The sequence below is a fragment of the Podarcis erhardii genome (assembly GCF_964252035.2).
Source record: "Podarcis erhardii genome assembly, chromosome: 1".
NCBI classification, from domain to species: Eukaryota; Metazoa; Chordata; class Lepidosauria; order Squamata; family Lacertidae; genus Podarcis; species Podarcis erhardii.
In genome coordinates, this window is record NC_138497.1 from 136,931,235 (window position 1) to 136,953,465 (window position 22,231).

At 40.2% G+C, this 22,231-nt stretch overlaps 1 protein-coding gene across 5 annotated transcripts in view; it reads right to left on the bottom strand.

Moving 5' to 3' along the window:
- VWC2L (von Willebrand factor C domain containing 2 like) overlaps positions 1–22,231 on the bottom strand; it is a 137,222-nt gene that overhangs the window by 111,585 nt on the left and 3,406 nt on the right. The gene's annotated exons all lie outside the window — the stretch shown is intronic.

Sequence of the window (22,231 nt, forward strand, 5' to 3'; positions counted from 1 at the left end):
TTAATCATAATCTGTAATATTTTTGGGTTGAAGAGCAGTATAAAAATACTTTAAATAAATACAGAAATAAATTACTCTAATTTAGGATTTTTGAATTACGAGTCCCCCACAACCAGCATTGGACATCAAGCAAAACATATATATGTCCCATTGAATTATTATTCAGTTAAATACCATCTACTGCATTTTGTGAAGGTTTTGCTTTTTGTTTCCATTTTTTACTCTTCATTAATCCTTCCTCACAATCTTGGCATTTTTGTTTTTGCCAAGATTGAAATACCCAAAATCTAAATTTCAAGTTTTTGTGGGGCAGCATCTGGAAATTAGATTTTTGAGACTGGCACACATTCCTTCATACCTTGAAATTCACTTCAAAATATTTGTCTTCAGTCTCACTCTGTAGTAAACCACAGCTTGGATTATGCTGCAGACTTTTAACAGCTGCCAATATTTTATTAGCTAGGAAATGGTGTCGTTCTTGTGCACCATGTGAACTGGAAGAGCAAGTAGCTCTTTGAAAACGACAATAAAGATAGTGAAAAAGCATAATATTTCCTTTTTCTATTTTTTTGCTATTCTTTTTCAAAACTCCCCCCCCCCCATAGTTTATATAGTGCCTTGGACTGCAAACTTGTCCCCATGCCTGGAAGTAAGCCATAAGACTTACTTACATATGGCATGATGCACATAAGAGCCCACTGTTTGTTCCTGCCCTTACATCATTTTTGCAAGTTAGGTGAATATTATCCCTCCCTACTTTGCATTTGGGAGCTGAGGACAAGATAATGGCAGCCAACCATAGGCCACACAGTGAGATCACCACAACGGTGAGATTCAAACAAGAGGCCACTAACATGTGCACCACTGGCCAGTTAAAATCTTGGAAATTAAAAACATACAAAATGCCCAAAATCTGAAATGCACATTTTAAATTACCTTAGGCTCTTATGGACAAGAATTATGGCACAGACGTTCTTTGGTGAAAGCAACAAGAAGGCAATTCACAATTCAAAGGAGGTCCCTTGCTTTTCTCCTGTGGCTGCTGGGTGTGTAACAAAACTATATATATATATATATATATATATATATATATATATATATATATATATATATAAAAGGCAAATTGGAGCCAAGATCTCTTAAATAGTTGTGAATGATTTTACAATGACCTTTTAAGAAGTGCCCCATATGGTTTTGTCTTGAGATCTCTTCCATTTAATTTTTAGGTAAGCGATTTGGACAAAGGGCTAAACTACCATCCCCAGAGATAGAGAAATGGCATAATGACAGCAGAGGTTAATGACACTATAGAGAATGCAAGAGAAATACAATGGGATTTTCAAAACCTTGGGCGATATGTAAAAATACTGGCATGTGAGAAGTGAGTGTTGATAGCTTTGAAGTTTCTACCCAGGAAGAAGCAACACAAGTGGCAAATGCAATTTTGGAGCATATATTAAATGGCAGAAATAGGAAATGGCAAGGACTGGAGGGCAGGATTAACAGTCAGAAAGTAATAGTTGCGGGCCAGGCTTTGACACCACTGGAAATACAGAGCAATTTTACTGCACATACTGTGCTTAGTGCTGATGTCACTATATAAATAAGACTGACCTGAGAGAAATCGTACCAGAAATTAATTGCTGGGATATAGGCCGAGAAATCACTGATCACTATTATTAAGTCATAGCATTAAAGAGCAGGGGGAGAGGAAACTGAAGCTATGTGTCCTTATAAACATCATACAGAGTAAGAGGTGATGCAGAGTAAGTGTCCACAACACTTTAGCTGCAGGTAGGGGGCTGCATTAAAAACAAACAATTCCTCCTCCTGCACACTTTTCAGATATAGCAAAGCAAGAGGTGGGAGCTTCCCTGTATGCTCACTAGATACACATGGTATTTTATATACATGGGGGGGGGTGTCCCACAGAAGCCTACTTCCACAACACAAGATTGAAGATGATACAATATTGCTCTTAAAAACGTAAATAGCGCTACCATACCAGGGTGGAACAGAAGGTGGAGAGGGGGACAGTAACTCTTCGCCATGACTCTGGTGAAAAAATGCTACCCTGACGCTGCTATTTGCATTTTGATGGAAGCAAACAGCCATTTGTGTGTGTGCTTGCTTGCTTGGTCAGAACCATAGTGAGGGAGGGTAGAAGGGTGAAAAAATTCTTCTCCAGCCCTTGTGGTCTCCCCCCCCCAACACTCTATGGCTATAATTTTACATTTTTTTTTTTTAAATATTTTTATTAATTTCACAGAATAAAAAAAGAACAAAAAATAAAATACAAAAGTTTCATAAATCATATTTCTTTTACAGAATCTTTTGGACTTCCCCACGTCTTCCCGAGTCTGCATTATTTATAATACCAACTTCAGCATTTTGTTATCTTATTTCATCACTTATTGTATCTTTCATTTTGTCATATTACCCATTTCAATATATTTGTAACCCAATATTCATAATATGAAGTCTTCAACTATATTATTATCTTATTTCATTACTTATTGTATCTTTCAATTCATTATTGTATCTTTCAATTCATTACTTATTGTATCTTTCAATTTCATGTTACCAAAATCAAAGTTATTGTAACCATAATCTTATATGTTGTGGTTAAAACATAATGCAATAAAAATTTTCCTTAATTTCACCTCTCTTTTCTTGTACCTTAGTTTTCATTTCACCTAATTACCATTGCTGGGGCTAGTATTTCCTATAAAGTGCATTTTCTTAACATTCATAGAGCTTATAATATTTTTGCAAATAATCCTTAAATTTTTTCCAGTCCTCTTCCATTTTTTCTTCTCCCAAGTCTCGGATTCTGCCAGTCATTTCCGCCAGTTCCATATAGTCCATCAACTGCGTCTGCCATTCCTCCAGTGTGGGTAAATCTTGTGTCTTCCAACACTTTGCGATGAGAATTCTTGCTGCTGTTGTAGCATACATAAAAAAAATTCTGTCCTTCTTTACCACATTCTGGTCTACAATGCCCAGAAGGAAGGCCTCCGGTTTCTTAGGCAAGGTATATCTAAATACCTTTTTTAACTCATTATAGATCATTTCCCAAAAGGCCTTCACTTTCGGACATGTCCACCAGAGATGAAAGAACGTCCCTTCCGCCTCTTTACACTTCCAACATTTATTATCAGACAGGTGATATATCTTAGCAAGCTTAACTGGGGTCATGTACCACCGGTATATCATTTTCATAATATTTTCTTTCAGGGCACTACATGCCGTGAATTTCAATCCGGTGGTCCATAACTTTTCCCAGTCCTCAAACATTATGTTATGTCCAATATCCTGTGCCCACTTTATCATGGCGGATTTGACTGTCTCATCCTGTGTATTCCATTTAAGCAGCAAGTTATACATTCTTGAAAGTAATTTGTCTTTAGGTTCTAACAATTCTGTCTCTAATTTCGATTTTTCCACCTGGAACCCAACCTTTTTGTCTGTTTTGAAAATTTCCCGAATTTGGGCATAATGCAACCAGTCTCGCACCTTGCTTTTTACATTTTCAAAACTCTGCAGCTTCCAATTGTCACCATCTTTTTCTATTAATTCCCAATATTTTGGCCAGTAGGCCTCCATGTTAAGTCTCTTACGTGCCTTGGCCTCTGCCGGTGAAAGCCACCTTGGTGTTTTGCTCTCCAATAAGTCTTTATATTTTGTCCAGACCATAAAGATTGCTCTTCTAACAATATGGTTTTTGAACATTTTATGAACTTTAACCTTGTCATACCACAAATACGCATGCCACCCAAAAGCGTTATCGAACCCTTCCAGATCTAGGACATCGGTGTTCTCTAACAAAAACCAGTCTTTCAACCAGCAGAAGGCTGCAGATTCATAATATAACCTCAAGTCTGGCAGGGCAAATCCCCCCCTTTCTTTCGCATCTGTTAGTATTTTAAACTTAATTCGGGGCTTTTTGCCCTGCCAAACGAACTTAGAAATATCCTTCTGCCACTTTCCGAAGCATACCACCTTGTCCACAATCTGCAGGGTCTGAAACAAAAATAACATTTTCGGCAAAACATTCATCTTTATAGCTGCTATTCGGCCTAACAAGGAAAGTTTTAGTCTTGTCCAAGTTTCCAAATCCCTTTTGATTTCTGACCAACATTTCTCATAGTTGTCCTTAAACAAATTCAAGTTTTTAGAAGTCAAGAACACCCCTAGATATTTTACCTTTTTAACCACATTTAATCCTGTCTCTTTCAAAAACTCATCTGTTTCTGTAGACGTTAGGTTCTTAGCTAAGACCTTAGTCTTTTGCTTGTTCAACTTAAATCCCGCCACCCGACCATAATCAGATATTAAATCCAAAACTCTTTTTGTGCTAGAAACTGGCTCCTGTAATGTTAGTACCAAATCATCTGCAAATGCTTTCAGTTTATATTGTTTCACTCCGACCTCAATGCCCCGAACTGACCGGTCCCTTCTAATCATATTCAAAAGCACCTCCAGGACCGAGATAAACAATAATGGGGATAGAGGGCACCCTTGTCGTGTCCCTTTTTCAATATTGAATTCCTCCGTCACCACATTGTTTACTATCAATTTAGCTTTTTGATCTGAATATATTGCTTCTATTCCATTTTCAAACCCCCGTCCCACTCCCATCCCTTCCAAATTTTTCTTCATGAACATCCAAGAAATGTTGTCAAAGGCTTTCTCCGCATCAATAAAAATTAACGCCGCTCTAGTGTTAATATTTGTTTGTAAGAGTTCCAAAATGTCAATAATGTTTCTCGTGTTATCAAACAAATGCCTACCCGGGAGAAAGCCTGCTTGGTCTTTGTGAATCACTTCATTCAGTACTTTTTTAAATCTATTTGCCAAAATGTCTGCAAAAATTTTGTAATCCACATTTAGGAGTGAGATGGGACGGTAGTTCTTAAGTTGAGTCTTTTCAGTTTCTGTTTTAGGAATCAATGTGATGAAAGCTTCTTTCCACGTTTCTGGTGCCTTCTTACCCTCCATAATCTGGTTACATACCTCCATCAAGGGTTGTATCAAATAGTCCTTCAAAACCTTATAATATTTGGAGGTAAGTCCATCAGGGCCTGGAGATTTGCCTAATTGGAGGTTCTGTATGGCACTCTCGATTTCCTGCTGTGTAACTTTAACATTCAGGGTTGTTCTCATTTCCTGAGAAATTTTTTGTAATCCGTTAGTTTTAATAAATTGATCTATCTCAGATTCTTTCTGCGGCCCTTGTGCATAGAGATCTTTGAAATATCTCTGGAAACATTTCCTAATTTCTTCAGGCTTCTGAACCATTCTTCCTTCAATCTCTAGATTTGTAACTGTATTTAGTTTTTGTCTTTTTTTCAACTGCCATGCTAGCAGTTTCCCACACTTATTTGCTGAATCGAAAGATCTTTGTCTCATTTGTTTAATTTTCCACTCCACTTCTTGGTTTATCAGTTTCATATATTGGGCCTGGAAAAATTTCACTTCTCTCAGCACTTCCTTAGACTTGGGCCTAGATCTTAATTTCCTTTCACCCTCACTTATTCTCTCCAATATCTTCTGCTTCTTTTCATTCCAGAGTCTTTTCTTTACAGTGTTTTGTTGTATTAGAAACCCTCTCATCACCGCTTTACTTGCGTCCCAGATTGTTCTTTTTTCCACCGTAGTGTTCAGATTTATCTCAAAGTAATCTTTTAAAGTTTTTTGGGCCTTCTTCACAATCTCCTGATCTCTGAATAAAGTGTCATTCATTTTCCATCTGAAGGATCCGGTTATGTTTAGTCTCAATTCCATTTTCAAAGCATTATGGTCGGAGCAAGTTTTTGGGCAGATTTCCACTTTTCTAGTTTTAGGTGCCAGTCCTTTAGTTGTCCATATTTGGTCGATTCGTGTCCATGACAAATGAGCTTCAGAAAAGAAAGTTCCTTCTTTTCCTAGGGGGTTCTTGACTCTCCATATATCAATCAAATCCATATTGTCTGTCATTTCAAAAAAAGTTTTAGGTAGTCTGCCTTCTTTTGTTATATTTACACTCTGCGACTTATCCATATTTACAGAGACAACCCCATTCATATCTCCCAGCATAATGATGTTGTTATAGTCTAGATAATCCAGTAAAGTCTCATGCAGCTTCTTAAAAAATTCCGATTTTCCATCATTTGGCGCATAGATTCCTAATATCAAAAATTTTTCACCATGTGTATGAATTTCAATAGCCAAAATTCTGCCTTGTTCATCTTTAAATAGAAATTTCGGTGACAGGCTCTCCTTTGCGTAGATCACTACTCCTCTTTTCTTAACTCTGTCCGAAGAAATAAATTCTTGGCCTAACCTTTTATTGATTAGCACTTTCCGATGAAGCCTTGTCACATGTGTTTCTTGCAGACAAATAATGTCCAATTGCTCTTTCTTCAATATATGGAATACTTTCCTTCTTTTTTCTGGAGAATTTCCGCCATTTATATTCCAACTAAGAAGTTGCAGAGACATCCTGAATCAATTTGTAGGCCTTACAATGGGGTGTCTAGTTCTCCCGTTCCCGACGGTGGCAGTGATGGTCCAGCTCCAGGCTGTTTAGTTCCTGGTGGTGGAGGTGGCCAAGACGCAACTGCTCCTTTCTGGAGGTCTTCCCCGTTGTCGTGAAGAAACTTCTGCTGGTCCTCTGGTGTTCTGATTCTTATTTTCCTTCCTTTATAGCTAAATGATAGTCCTTGCGGGAACTCCCACCTATAAGGGATTGTGTTGTTTCTCAACAACTTTGCCAGTTCTAAGTATGAGGCTCTAAGATCCAATAACAATTTGGGTATATCTCTGTAAATTTCAGCCTTTTTACCTTCTATCTCTAGAGATTTTTTGAAATGTAGGCCTAGTATCTTGTCTCTTTCCTCTCTTGATTTCAGAATAACCAAACAGTCTCTGGACTTGTCTTTCTTCACCGATCTGCCCAGTCTAAATGCAGTCACAATTTTAAAGTCTTTATCCTCTTCTATTCCCCAAAATTTGGAGAATAAAAGTGTCAAAAATCCCTCCAAATTGCCTTCCTCCAATTCTGGGACAGCTCTCAGCCTGAGGTTATTCTCCTTGTTTCTCAATTCCACCATCGACAGGTAGGCCTGTTGTTCCCCTACCTGTCTTTGCAGAGGCTTGATTTCACCTTTAATCTCATCAACTTTTTTACTTGCTTGCTCCGCTTTTTGATAGGCTTCCACAGCTAATTTATGATTTTCAGCTGTAGCTCCTTGTAGATTCTCAATTGCCTGTGTGTTCTGAGAAACCTTTTCAGAAAGTACGCCAATAGTAGTTGTTGCTTGGTCTATTTTTAGTGATTGACTGTCCACTTTTTGATTTAAAATTGCTAGTTGTTCTAAAATTTGTTTCAAAACTGTGTCAGATCCTCCTGTTGCCATGTCCTCTTCAGCAGGCTGTTCGGCCTCCACCTCCTGTGCTATCAGGACGGTTGGAACAGATGATCTACGATGATGAGCTAAAGTTGTTTGGACAAGTTGCACAGGCTTCCTTTCTTTTTCTTTTTCTTTTTCTCTTTCTTTAGCTTTGGCTGCTCTTGTTTTCCCTGTGCCACTCATTCCACACCTGCCTCTTGTTCAAGGTCAAGTTATCCTTTATTCCATGAGAAAGCAAGTCCGGAGTACACACAATTAAACCACAGAAATTCCAAACAAAAAATGTTTCCCAGGCCTCTATAGCTCCACAATCCTCTAGGGGGAGTATCTTAAAATTTCAGGGAAGGAGAAGATTTTTCCGCCATTTAAAGTTTCTGTAATCTCTTTTTTAGTTTGTAATTCCAAGACAAAAAGGAAGATTCGCAGAGTCCTTTACTTTTTAAGCTAAAGCCACTAGGAGCCAGACTGGTAATTGCAACAGTATTTTAAACGTTTAAAGTTTCAATATATGTAGCAACTTAAAATCTTGTTACTATAATCCGCAGTTTGACAGCTCAGTTACATACTGACAGCCCGACGACTTGCGTTCTTAAAGCAAAGTCCCAAATACAAATCCCATAGGCAAAAATAAGGTCTCTCTTGGTCTTTTAAATAAGAAGACTGCAAATTCTGTAAATGCACGATAGTTCCACTTTACAAAGTTCCCATTAAGCGCCTCAGCGCTCCTCTGTACTTTTGCTTTGATCTTGTAAGCAGTATCGGGAGACGGACTTCCTTTTACTCGTCACCCGTTTTCAAACCCGGAAAAAAGATATTTGGAGTCCAAATTGTAGTTCACTTTACTCACGGGTATGTTACTTGCCAAATTGATGTTCACAGGAAGAAAGGTCGACGCTCATCAGCAGCAGCTGCGCGGCTTCGCCTCCCGCAGAAAGAGCGATGAACTCACAGCGCCGCTCCCCCTTTCGCGCTCTGGAGCCCCTTACGGGGTCCCTTCCACACTTCTGGGGGAGTTCCTGGCGCCCGCCGAGTCCCACGGCCACGGGCTCCCTCTGCCCGTGGTTTTTTCAAACGGGTCGTCGCTATGCCGCAGCGAACGACCCTTTTCTGCGGAGCCCCTCTTCAGACAATGAAGAGGACCGCCATCGCTGTTTCGCGCCGCCTCCGGAAGATAATTTTAATAATTTTACATTTTTAAATATGTGTATGTTTTAAACATGTGCATTCACTTGATTAATGTATTGTTGAGTTGCTGTATTGTTAACTTAATTAAGTATTGGCAGGGAGGAAATACAATGTTCAGTCTTGAAGCATGTTTTTTCTCTGCTACGTTGCTTCTACTTTTACTGTACAACTGAGAGGGCTCTGACATGACAGCCAAGGCAGCCTTAGAAGCTCTGCAGTCCTTCTGGGCTCCAGAAGATGCAGGTGAGATCAAGGAGAAGTTCAGGAAGGGGCTTGGCAGGAATGTGTTTGGTCAACTCTTGAGAGGTTTGTTTATGTTTACCAATCACATGATGTCATTGGATATAGTGCTTGGAGATAGATAAACAGAAACTTTATTTGTATCAGCCACTAGCCACAGCAGTAAGATAAAATATACTGGGGATAGAGATAAATAGTTAGCTATACAAAGTTCACATCAATACAAATGACAGAATTGATACATGATCCTTTTGCCACAATTAAAACATCTGATAATAGTGTTTTAGAAACTACATGAGCAGAAAGAAAAAAATGGAAATGCGGGACTCAGAATGCTGAGATTTTCTTTCCTTTTCTTTCCATCTGGTCTGTCAGTTCAGGGCAGCTATTCACCTTCAACTCTTGTATTCCTAGTAATACTGAGTTGTAAGTGGTTTATTCCTGTGCTGGTGAGGTCTGAGTCATGCCCTTTCTTTTCCTATAGCTTTAGAGCCTAATATGGTTATTTTTAGCTAATTATATAAAATCTGTCATTGGATGGCTTAATATGTCATAGTCCTTTAAACAATTAGTAGGATAATTATATACTTTGCATTAAATTAATTCACAGACACTTCCCCCAGCCTAGATATCAGCACTTTCCTGTCACTTTTTATCAGTGCCTACATTAAAATTGCTTACATTAAAAATATGTGGGAATTTTGTTCACAGGCTAAGAGCAGCACAGGTACCTTAAGAGCAGAACATCACAGGCAAACATGTAATCAGTATCTCCAGATACAAAGTAACGCCATGTTATGCTTATGACGTAGCAGCTGGTGATGACTGTCCAGCATGGACACATTGTCTGTCATTGGATGACTGGCATCTAAGGCTGCACTTCCAAAACAAGAAAGACTGCATCCTTGAATTTAAGCATTCTTGCATTCTATATTTGGATTTAAGCCAGACAACGGACATCATGGATGGCAATGTGATTGAATTGGTTTAACAGTGTTGCAAATCCAGCTGTCTACTTAATTTCAGTGGAAGCAATACTGCAAAAAAGAAAAGAAAAGGGGGGGGGAGAACAAGCTTGGAGGCAATATGCAGGTTCTGCTGTAGATGGATCCTCTCTCCAGTCCAGGTGGCTCAGAAACCCTCTTTTAAAAGCAATAATCATACTTGTGGTTATATGACTGTATTTAGTTCCTTTTGCCTTGCTGAACGGCTAGTCAGAGGAATGACTGCTTCTTCAACAGGGCTTTATGTGCAGTTTTGGACAATGAATGTATTCACACTTGGATTATGTGCATAAGTCAAAATGAACAGAGCAACATAACTAGAGGAACATTCAATGAGGGACATGTGGCAGTTCTTTTTTTACTGAACTGCCTGCACATTTGTAATCCAATTTAGCTATTAGAACTAGTTTATGCCAGAAGCAGAGATCATAGAATCATAGAATCATAGAGTTGGAAGAGACCACAAGGGCCATTGAGTCCAACCCCCTGCCAAGCAGGAAACACCATCAGAGCACTCCTGACATATGGTTGTCAAGCCTCTGCTTAAAGACCTCCAAAGAAGGAGACTCCACCAAACTCCTTGGCAGCAAATTCCACTGTCGAACAGCTCTTACTGTCAGGAAGTTCTTCCTAATGTTTAGGTGGAATCTTTTTTCTTGTAGTTTGGCACCATTGCTATGATGCTATGATAGTCCAGCAAGTCCAGTATCTGAAGCAATTATTGCAGTTCGGCTGCTGTGTAAATTATTCTTAACCTTCTTTTTGTCCTATTCTGAGTTACTGTCCATTGGGGGGGGTGTCTTAGGGTTGGATGCTCAAATGAGGTGGGGTTTAAAAATTCAGATATGCATCCAAATGCCCATCTGAATGTGCATTCCACTGAGACCAAAGGACAACCTTTGAACATATTTATGTCATCAGCTCCTAAATGCAAGACTGAGACACTGAAGCTTTCGAAGACCATGGGCCAGGAAGGCTAAAGCTATATATAGGGATAGATTTTATACATCCATAATGAGTACTGTGGCCCACAAGAAGACCTCAGCAGTGCTGGCTAGGAAAAGTGAAGGCACAAAAGGTGCAGTGAAGACATTGAAATGTGTCACTGTTGAAGGATGCAGACTCTGTCCCTTATATGGCCCCTAGGCTGGCTTTTCCATCACCAGACCATCACCACTGCTACGCATGATTATAATGCTGGATTTCTGTATGGTATAGAACCAATGCCTAGGCAGATACTTGACTACTATAACAACACTAAATAAATGGCTTACTTTTTATATAGGTACTATTCTAGTTATTGTCTGACATGCCCTTCTACTTGAATATGTATTGCTTTCATCAGCCATGACAGAAATATAGTAAGTCAGTAATTTCAGACACTGTTGCATAGGCAGCGTCACTGTAATTTTGCCAGGAGGGAGATAATAAATCATACTTTTCCATTTGACTGATGTTCTGTTTCTCTTGTCTGGTTTCAGCAGCTGAGTTCTATCTGGCATTGTTCATCGTTTCTCTTATTAAAGGATACGGCACATTATTGAAAATGCTTTTGTGTGCAAAGATTTTCAAGCAGTACATGAAATTATAGAACACATAATGAAAAGGCATCATTGATCCTGGTTGCAGGGGGGTTCACCATGCCCCCACCCTTGGGTGACTTTATTAGTCATCATTTTTGTAAATTGAGAACAGCTTAACGTTCCTTGTGACGTGCACCACTGGCCAGTCTACCTAGAGCCAAGAGGTTTTCCTAATGTTTGCTTAAGCCTTTATTAACTTACTTTGAGCTGAATGCCTTCTAGAGCTCAGCACAGAAATGATTTGAGCATTTCTGCCACTCAGTAAGCAAACTGGGGAAGGAAGGATGTGTTTGGAGAGAGATCAAATAATTGCCAATATGCTTAAAGATTTCTAGTTGCAAGGTTGTTGTTGTTGTTTTTTTAAAAAATCTACTGTTAGAAAATAAAGCACCTCTAGCAACTTAAATTAGCCAATTATGTAGATATCAGTTTGAGGAAAATAGAGGACTGATATAACTCACATACATCCAAAAGATATGTTTTCTGATATCTGACTCAGATACCTTGTTACTTATAAGACTACCCTGTTTGCTGTAGAGAAATTAGGATACAGAAGGATGTAAATTGAATTGTTGTTTTGTGTTGTGAATACCATTTGATGTGGAGATATGCTGAGTTATAGAAGAAGCAAAACATTCTCCTCTTACCCAGTGTGCAGACTGATATTTTTCAACATGTAACTTTGAAGTCGTTTAGGGAGCACTGTGTAGACTGGATTTCATATGATAGTTGTGCATTGTGGAAGGGATGTGCTTTTGCCCCCCCTGCCCCTTACGCTTCCTTCCCACCTGAAATGATAGATTCTGGCTTACTGCAGACCTTAAAAACAACATTTCAGTCTTGAAGACAGAATGGATATGATATTTGTAAGTAAGGCACCATGTAGTATGTGCTTTCAATCTGCGCCAGAAGGGGGGAGGGAGGGAAGAGAACCCTGGCCTTAGATAATTTAGGCGCTGCTGAAATGCAATAATGCACAAGTGGAAAGCAATACATATATAATGCAAACCTTCTTTAATATAATTGCATTGATTGAAACCTGTTTAAGGAGAATTGACAAAGGAGCAGATGCCTAGTATTCCCAAAACAAATGTTCCTATAATTAATAGATCATCAGTGCTTGACAAGGTTATTAAGACAGCTATAAATTGGATTATAAGACCATACGCAATAGTCAAAACTGGCCAGAGACTTTTTTATACTTATCTGGCAACAATGGCTCTGCATACACAGACCCCCTATTTTAAAACTGTGGTTTGCCACCCTGAGGCATAAGAACATAAGGACACAAGAACAGTGTGCTGGATCAGGCCAGTGGCCCATCTAGTGCAGCATCCTGCCCTCACAGTGGCCAACCAGATGCCTGTGGGAAACCAGGAAACAGAGCATGAGCACAAGAGCCCCTCCTGTGGTTTCCAGCCACCACAGGAAGCCTTGCTGCCTCCAAATGTGGACACAGAGCATAGTCATCATAGCTAATAGCCGTTGAAAGCCTTCTTCTCCATGAATTTGTCCAAGCCTCATTTAAAGCAATCCAAAGCTGGTGGCCATTGCTGCCTCATTGGAGAGTGAGTTTTATAATTTGACTACACACTGCATGAAGAAGTACTTTCTTTTATGTGTCCTAAGTCTTCCAATATTTTATGAACTTTTATCATGTCACCTTTTACTTGCCTTTTCTCTAAACCAGGAATTCCCCATCCTTTCTGCATGGGGCGCCACTTTGATCATTTTGAGGTGAAGCAAGCAGAACTGTACACAGTATTCCAAATGCAGTCACACCATTGATTTGTATAATGGCATTATGATATTGGTAGTTTTATTTTCAATCCCTTTCCTAATAATTCCTATCATGCAGTGTCCCTATGTCACAGCTGCTGTACACTTGGTCGACATCTTCATTGTGCTATCTACTGTGACCCCAAGGTCATTCCTGGTCCATCACCTCCAGTGCAGACCCCATAAGCATATACATGAAATTCAGGTTTTTTGCTCCAACATGCATCACTTTACACTTGTTTTCATTGAATTGCATTTGCCATTTTACCATCCATTCACTGAGTTTGGAGAAGTTCTTTTGGAGCTCTTTGCAATCTCTTTTTGTTTTAACAACGCTGAACAATTTGGTGTCATTAGCAAACTTGATCACCTCACTGCTCACTCCTAACTCTACATCATTTATGAACAAGCTGAAAAGCACAAGTCCCAATACCAATCCTTGAGTGACTCCACTTTCTACTTCTCTCCATTTGGAGAACTGTTCATTTATTCCTACTCTTTGCTTCCTGAAACTTAACCAATACCTCACCCATAACAGGACCTCTCCTCTTTCTCATTAACTGCTAAGCATACTCAGGAGTCTTTGGTGAGGTACTTTGTCAAAAGCTTTTTGAAAGTCCAAATACACTATGTCAGCTGCATCACCTCTATCCATACGCTTGTTTAAACTCTCAAAGAGGTTTGTGAGTAAGAACGTTCCCTTGCAGAAGCTGTGCTGGCTCTGCTTCAGTAAGCCTTCTTCTATGTGTTTGGTTATTTATCTTTAACATACTTTCCACCAGTTTTCCAGGGACAGAATTAAGCTAACTGGCCTAAAATTTCCTGTATCCCCCTTTTAAAAATTGGCATTGTTTTGGCTACTTTCCAGTCCCCAATATGGAGGCTGTACCTAATGACAAGTTACATATTTTTGTTAGAAGACCAGCAATTTCACATTAGAGTTCTTTGAGAACTCTCAGGTGAATGTCACCCAGACCTAGCAATTTGTCGGTTTTTATTTTGTCTATTAGGCCTAGAACATCATCTCTCATCACTACTATCTGTCCTAGTCCTTCAGACTCTCCTCTTGAACTGAGATCTGCCCTATATCCTTCATTGTGAAGATAGATGTGAGATTGTAGCTTCTCCACAATCTCTTTATCTTCCTTTACAACTCCTTCGACTCCAGCACTATCTACCAGGCTACTGAGATCATAAGCAACATACACATCCTTTGTAATAGGAAGGCAATTCATGCTGCTGTCTGTATGTCCACCACATACCCGACTACCTATATCCCTAATGATTGAATCACCCAATACCACAATCGCTCCACCCACTGGACAGGTATCCTCGGCATGAGAGAATACATTATTGTCTCCCAAAGAATTGGTCCCTTCTAAACGCCCAGGACTTCCGGGTTAGCGCGAACGGCTAATGGCGGATTCCCTCCGAGCTCCGGAGGGAATCGGCTCTACTGAGGACGGGTCTTGCCGTGCCGGCGACACGGGGACCCTCAGAAACCGCAGGCGCGGAAGCCTGCGGACTTGGTGACTCGGTGGGCACCTTAAGCGCCCTCCCCGACCCACGAAGAGCCTTTTTAAAGGCTGCGGAGAGGGTACGGAGAGTGGCGTGGTGCTGAGAGTAGACCGCTACCTCAGTGGAGTGAAGCCGCAAGCCATGGCCGGAGAGCGCTGACTTTCTTCCCAAAATTTGGACTGGATAACAAAGGACCCGTGAGTAGTGGAATTTGGACTTTAAAAATTTTATCCTGTGAATTCGGCACGATCGGGGGATGTGTTAAAGGGAAGTCCGCACCCCCTCTACTTATAGACGATTTAAAGCAAGGAACGGAGAATTAAGGCGGAATGAATACTGTTTTGATGATTTAAAAGTTTTTCACAAATTTGATAGAAGAAGATTTTGTGCTGGAGAGAAAGGGAATTTTGGAACTTTGTGTGTAATCCCCCCCAAAAAACCCGGGAGTGTCCTATTTGGGTGCCGGAGGAAGAAGTGAAAGGAGTTTGACAGCTGTCAAAGAAGCTGTCAAACGGGCGGACAAAGTAAAGAATTTTGTTATTTAACAACTCTTGGAATTAAAGCTGATACATTTGGACTGAGGTGATTGGAAACAAAGTATTGATAATAACAAAGTAACAGATTATTGGAAAAGGACTACTAAATAACTGAAAGCCCCCTAGGGGGAATTAGTGACATTACAATGGCTGCAGAGGGAAAATTACTGGCGGAGATAGAAAAAATGTTCTTTCTCGTGGGAATCCTGCAGGAGCAGAGTATGGCTCTGAGTAAAGTATTTATGACCTTGAATTCTGAAACAAACAACTCTGCTGAATGCACAAAGGAGACGCATGATAAAAACTCTGCAGCTGAGCAGGAAGAGATGCCTTTGGAATTGACAGAGAAGAAAGAAGGAGTTCAGACACTACAAGTGGAAAATATCAACCAGGAATCTGCATTGTTAGAGTATGAGCAAGAAGACCTTTGGATTACAAACCTGCGAAAGATGAGAAAGAAGAAGAGAGAAGTCCCTGGAGTACTTGGAATATTAAAACTAAAAAGAATAAAGCAACATGATTGGGACTTTCCTCTTGAGTATGGAAAACTAGACGGTCTTTCGCAGCAAACACTCTTTAACATTCTGGATGGAAGAAAATATGATGTGACTCTGACTGAACTCCTTCGGGGTCTTAGGACCAACAAAGAGGACTACCAACATAGTTGGCAGAGAGGGACTGACAGAGAATCAGACGCCTCGGACGTGAGGAATCCGGGCTAAGAACTATTTTTTGTTTGTGTTTTTTTTTGGACATTTGTCTGGGAAGGGACAGAAACCGGGGCGGGGGGGGGAGAGAATAGAACTATAAAATGTTATGTTTTGTTTTACTTGGTCAATGTGACCTATAATTAATATAATAAAGGGAAAATTTGTGGAGGGGAAGTTAGATCGACCTTAAAAAAAAAAGAAATTAATGATTATAAGAGAATTGGATAAGTTGAATATAGATAAACAAAAAGAATTTAATTTTTAAAAACAATATGAATATCTTTAAGAGGTTAGGTAAGAACTTGCTGAATTAATTTTGGAACTGGGATGTAAGAGGAGGGGGTGGGGGGAAGTCAATGAAAGTGGGTAAAGAAAATTAGGGTTTGTAATTGTATTTGTGTGTTTGTGTGTTCTTGTCTTTGTGTGTGTGTTTGTTGTTATAAAATGTAAAAACCCAATAAAAATTATTTTTTTAAAAAAAGAATTGGTCCCTTCTAAACGAATTCCTCTCTCTTCCTCAAGGTGATGTTCTCTTTCTTTGAGACCTTCATTCTCCCTGATAGGAGGGGAGCTGCCATCATGGGAGTGGCACCAGCTACCACATTCCCGAAGGCCTTCTCCACTCCCTCTCTGCCTCTTTTGCACTTTCCAGCTCTGCCACCTTGGCCTCAAGGGAACAAGCTTGCTCCCAGAGAGCCAGGAGCTCATTGCACCTCTGACATACCCATGACTTCTGCTGCATGGAGAGATAATTATATATATGGCGACGGGTGCAAAACACTGGAAAGCTCTCATGCCCCTGCTGGCTTTCTACTTGCCTGGATGCTGTTGTTTCATTGTTTCTGTTACCTAACTAAGAGTTGGGGATTACTTTGGGCAGAATGCACTGCCTTGGCCTCTTCACTCTGTTGCCAAACTCACACGTCTGTTTAACTCACCTTGATAAGCAGCCAGGGCCAAGTCACTTTGTCAGCTGGGGCTCATGGAGTGGGTTCCCTGACTAGCTGGTTCAATCTGCACATGTTGACAGAAACCACTTCCCTTATAGGCCTCCCCCCCCCTTTCTGTCTAATATTTAGAACTGGGGTTTCCCTTTCTAATTTAGTCTATAACTCGTAAGCTTTTTAACACCATGGTCCTTTCCCCATCTTTATCACCCACCAATGTAGATATTTGTTTAGGGAGATTTGGCTCAGTTTTCTCCCTTGGAAACTTAGAACTTCATGCTGGTTTTCCAGGGAAGAAAACAAAACCCCATGGAGCAGGGAAGAAATGCATAACTGAAATGGGCCTCTTGTTTCAAAACAAAAGCTGCTGAGTTCAGGGAAAGTTTTTCAGCATCTTGAAGATGAATCATACAAAACAAATCCAATATAATAAATTAGCTGAAATCCTCCACTGAACTGGATAAAGCAAAAAATAAAATAAAAATAAAATAAAATAAAAAATGCTGCCACAAACTCTCCCATGAAATTGGATGAAGCTATTCATTCATTATCTTCCAATGCAAACTTCATACACTTGAGACTGAATGGAATTTAAAATGAGAGCTTAGACGGCAGTAGCTTTGGATCAGGTAACAAAAGAGGGGTGGTTTTTGTTGTTGTTGTTGTTCTGCCTCCGCTTAATTTGAATTCAGTTCATGACATTATTATTACAGTCATAGCTTGGTTGTCAAACGCCTTGGAAGTGATTGTTCCGATTTTTGAACGATTTGTGGAAGCCAAATGTCTGGTGCGGCTTCCGCAGCTTCTGATTGGCTGCAGGAGCTTCCTGCAGCCAATCAGAGGCCGCACTTTCATTTCTGAACATTTTAGAAGTTGAACGGACTTCCGGAATGGATTCTGTTCAACTTCCAAAGTACGGCTGTATTATCATCATTGTCATTATTATAATTATTATTACTTTTTATTAAATTTGTATATTTCTGTTCATCTGAAGATCACAGGGTGGCTCACAACATCAAAATACAAAATGAGAACACAAAATACATAATAGTAAAAGAAAAACAAACCAATAACCCCCCTCCTACAAACACATTTTAAAAGCCATAGAATGTTAATCAGCCAAACCCGGTTGAAGAGAAAAGTTTTCACCTGGCGCCTGCATTTATGTAATGTAGGCATCAGGTGAGTCTCCATGGAGAAGCATTCCAAAAACAGGAAACCTGCACTGAACTCATAGGTCTTCACATAGGTTGAGATCACAAGAATTTGGGTTTGAGCGTATATCACATTAACAATTAAGGCCACTGAGACATGGGAACTAGTTGAAGGAAGCAGGGATATGTGAAAAACAACAACACTCCATTTCAATTAGCCTTTCACTATACTTTAGTTGAGATCCCTGCATTGCAGGGGTTTGGACTAGAAGACTCTACAATTCTATGATTCTATGAGGAACCTCAAAATTTGCCTCAAAACTTCACTTTAGCTGCAATTTGGTGTCGATGTGAAATATTTCATTAGATGTATAAATATGGCCACCATCCAAAAAAATTCTTTGGATGCTCTTTACACAAGCAGGATTCTCCAAAATCACCTTGATATTTTTCTTTAATATAGATTAGGGTTACCTGTATACCCAGCAGCTCTTCCTAGCTGGAGTAATTTATAAAGTAAATGAGCTCTTTATACATTACTAGCAATGGGCAAGCCATCTCTATCTTCATTCAGACTGAACTGGGCCAAAATAACTCTTCAGTTTTGTCCAGCTCTGTGGTCCACAGACAGGAACAAAAGAGCTGGCATTCAACACTGCAGAATCTTGTTCTGAGTTGGGAGAATCATAAAATAATTGAATTGTATAGTTGAGGACTACAAAATGTAAGGACAAATAGTAGGTCATGCTAGAAAGAATTATTTGAAATTTAACAGAGTGTTGTTAATCACGTCTCCCTTTCCCTTCAAATTATGTTTTATATGTGAAACATATTTTAGTGGCTAAGTAATTCCACCAATTGTCAGCACTATTCACCTCACCCTGATGAAGAACACTAGTCCCCACTAAAGACAACAAACTAGAACAAGGAATGAGTTTAGCTCACACTGTCTTAACATTGCAGTAAGATACAAATAATTTAGGAATAGGGTGAATAATAAAAGTCTTCATTTATTTTTGACCAGTTTTTATACATTTCCAGAATGGTTTCTTTGTGACTGTTTAATGATAAGTTGCAACTATTACTGTGGCACCTTCACCTGCACTGTGGTAGGTCAATGTTGTTATAATCCTCATCTTGCAGAGGGCTAAAAGGGAGAGGCTGGTCAAAGGGACATTTTCAGTTGCTGGCTGACTGACACAGGATTTAAAGCAAGGAGTTCATGAGTTGCAGTTCAATCTCTTGGCCATTCTGACTCTTGCCTCATGGCTGGTGCAGTTAACCACAAATCACTAGTCTCCTCTCCTGAGTAAGACTCCAGTCCTCCTTCCCCCAGTGCACACTCATCCGTGTCCTGCCAGTTCCTGACACCCTACCATCACCCTGACACCTGGTAGTCTTTCAAAAATGCAATCATAGGTAAGCTGTGCCACATGTGTGGTGACTTCCTACACAGATGTGGCAATCAGCACCATGCTATCCCAAACTGCACAACAGAGGAGTTTTGATGGGATGGTGACAATTTCTGGAGCAATGCAGAGAATCATTTGACATGAACAGGTTGCCATGTGGGGCAATCTTCATGCAGCTGTGCTTTCATGGGACTATTATGCTGCTAATAACACATGTGAATTTGGACATTCAAGCTTTTCCAGCAATGTTGCTAACAATTTAACTGATGCCAGTTACTTTGACTGAAGTATTCTATGGATAAGATGGGATAAGCTCCATCCGGCCATTCTATTTCCTGGAGTGCCTTAGCACCTAAGCCAAGCTAACATATGGCTCACATAATCAATTATCAGAGAGTGGGCCTACTGGTGAACCTAGCAATATCCCAAAAGTGGATACACATATAGCATCCCTCCAGACATGTGAGCAGTCCTGACCATTCCATAGTATGCAATTCACATGGAGAAACAGAAGATTCAGTCTAGCAAAGTTGAGTGCCTTTAAATCCTACTTATTCTAATGGGAGAATACTCCAACTGAAATTTCATTCTTCTAACCGATTGTTGTTAGTTGACCTTAAGTCCTACTTGCAGTCACCATGTTCAAGGGGTTTTTTAATGGTCCATGTGAATGTATACACAGTGTGGGAGGCAACTATATGTGGTGTGAACAGCTCTTACTATTAAGAGATCTCACATCTGTAATAACAAGTTTTAGAAAAAAACTAATGAAACACAGTCAATAAATCTGAGTGGTACACGCTGCTCTTTTGCTCCAGCAGGGGCATCTGTTAACAGAAGAGGAGGGGTGGCAATTTTTACAAGTTTGTCCTCCTTCTTGCAGTCCCTCACCCCACCTCAACACACACTCTGTTCTGGTGAGCCCCAACCATCCAGAGCAGATTTTCAGGGGAGACTGTGGAAGGCAGAATTGGAAGTAAATGCTTCCCTTTCTGTTCCATTAGCGGACACCAGCATTGGATATACAACCCCATCTTTAGAAAGATAGTAAGACAGTAAGAAAGGTGAGGCCCTATGATTATTGCTTTTTCTGGGCTTTATATGGGTTTTATCATCTTTGCACTAATAATGCCAGTTGAAAAGGCTGAAGAACCTCCATCTGAGGTTCAGAAAAACTGTGGATGGGGTTGAGGAAAAATCCCTTGAGCTAGATGGACCATTGATCTACTCTGAACAGGGCAATTCATTTTTCCACTTCGTAGGTACTCATTTTCAGACTTACTGAGGCTGTTTCATGCCTAAGGTTACATGTATGAAAAGATTTGCTTCATGATAATTGGAGCCTAACTGCTCAAGAGTGCTCCAGTTGAAGAGAACTAGATCTTCAGACTGTCAGAAAAGGCAGGGTGATTTCAGTCACAGAAAGTAACCTAGGCATTCATAGCAGTCAAAACTAATTCCTGCACTAGAAATATATACCGTATTTTTTGCTCTATAAGGCTCACTTTTTCCCTCCTAAAAAGTAAGGGGAAATGTGTGTACGTCTTATGGAGCGAATGCAGGCTGCGCAGCTATCCCAGAAGCCAGAACAACAAGAGGGATTGCTGCTTTCACTGCGCAGCGATCCCTCTTGCTGTTCTGGCTTCTGAGATTCAGAATATTTTTTTTCTTGTTTTCCTCCTCCAAAAACTAGGTGCGTCTTGAAGTCTGGTGTGTCTTATAGAGCGAAAAATACGGTACTTCAAGCCATTTAGAATATAACCCTATGATCCCTGAGAAGGCATTTTAGAGGCTGCTGGATCCATTAGATCTCATTTTCTCTATTCTCAGAGATCTCATGTTGGAAGCTGTGGCAAGATCAACTATCAGTCCTGCTTCAATGTCGGAGCTCTAATATCAAAGATAGTGAAAAGAAGACATTCTGGAGAGGGTGTTGCCTTCCTGTTCTCTCAACAAGCTCACAAAGTGGGGTGGGAGCAAACTATGCCAGTCCTGGAGCTGGAGTACTCCTTACCAATGTTTCCTGGGGGGGGGGGGGGCTTAACAAAAAATTAGGAGGGAGAACAAAATGCCATTAGTGCATTGGGAAATATCGTTCTTCAACTTTCGGTTGTCCTTCACCTGCGCCTTTGGATTGCTCTGTAAACAAGTGGAATGGCAATGGGGTCAGCCTTTCTTGCATAATTATAGAATATGAATCACCTCTTATCAGTTTTGTTTGTTTCCATAGGCTTGGAGTTCTTCAGTCCACCATCTTATTGTGGATCTTCTCATATGTTTACCCATCCTTGATGAAAAATGGAAATACTGTGGCCTTGATCCAGAGAAACACAAGTGGAAATGAGGATGGCCTAGCCCTAGAGTGACTTTTCAGCAACTCAAAAAGCTCCACTTGAGCACATGGGGACCCTCTTGAATGAGGTGTGTTGTGATGTGAGGGGCTGGGGTGGAAGGGGGAGACACTGAAAGTTGGGTGAAAACACCTTCCATCAGCAGGAATGTGCCTGCCTGATTTTTTGCCCATCCATCCTTTCCCCACAGCAACATAGCCCACCTCATTTATAAGAATCCTCCAACCCTCAGGAGAGAGGGCTGCCAGGAGAAGGGAGGTGTGGGGAAGTCATTTGAGGTCAGTTCCACTTCCACTGACACTTCTCCACTGGTACAATCATTCTAGGTTAACCTGCAAAATTGATTGTTTCTTTTCTGGTATTCTTCATTAATACTAGATACAGGTCAGTCAAAGTGCTTAATTGCTGGTTATATTCC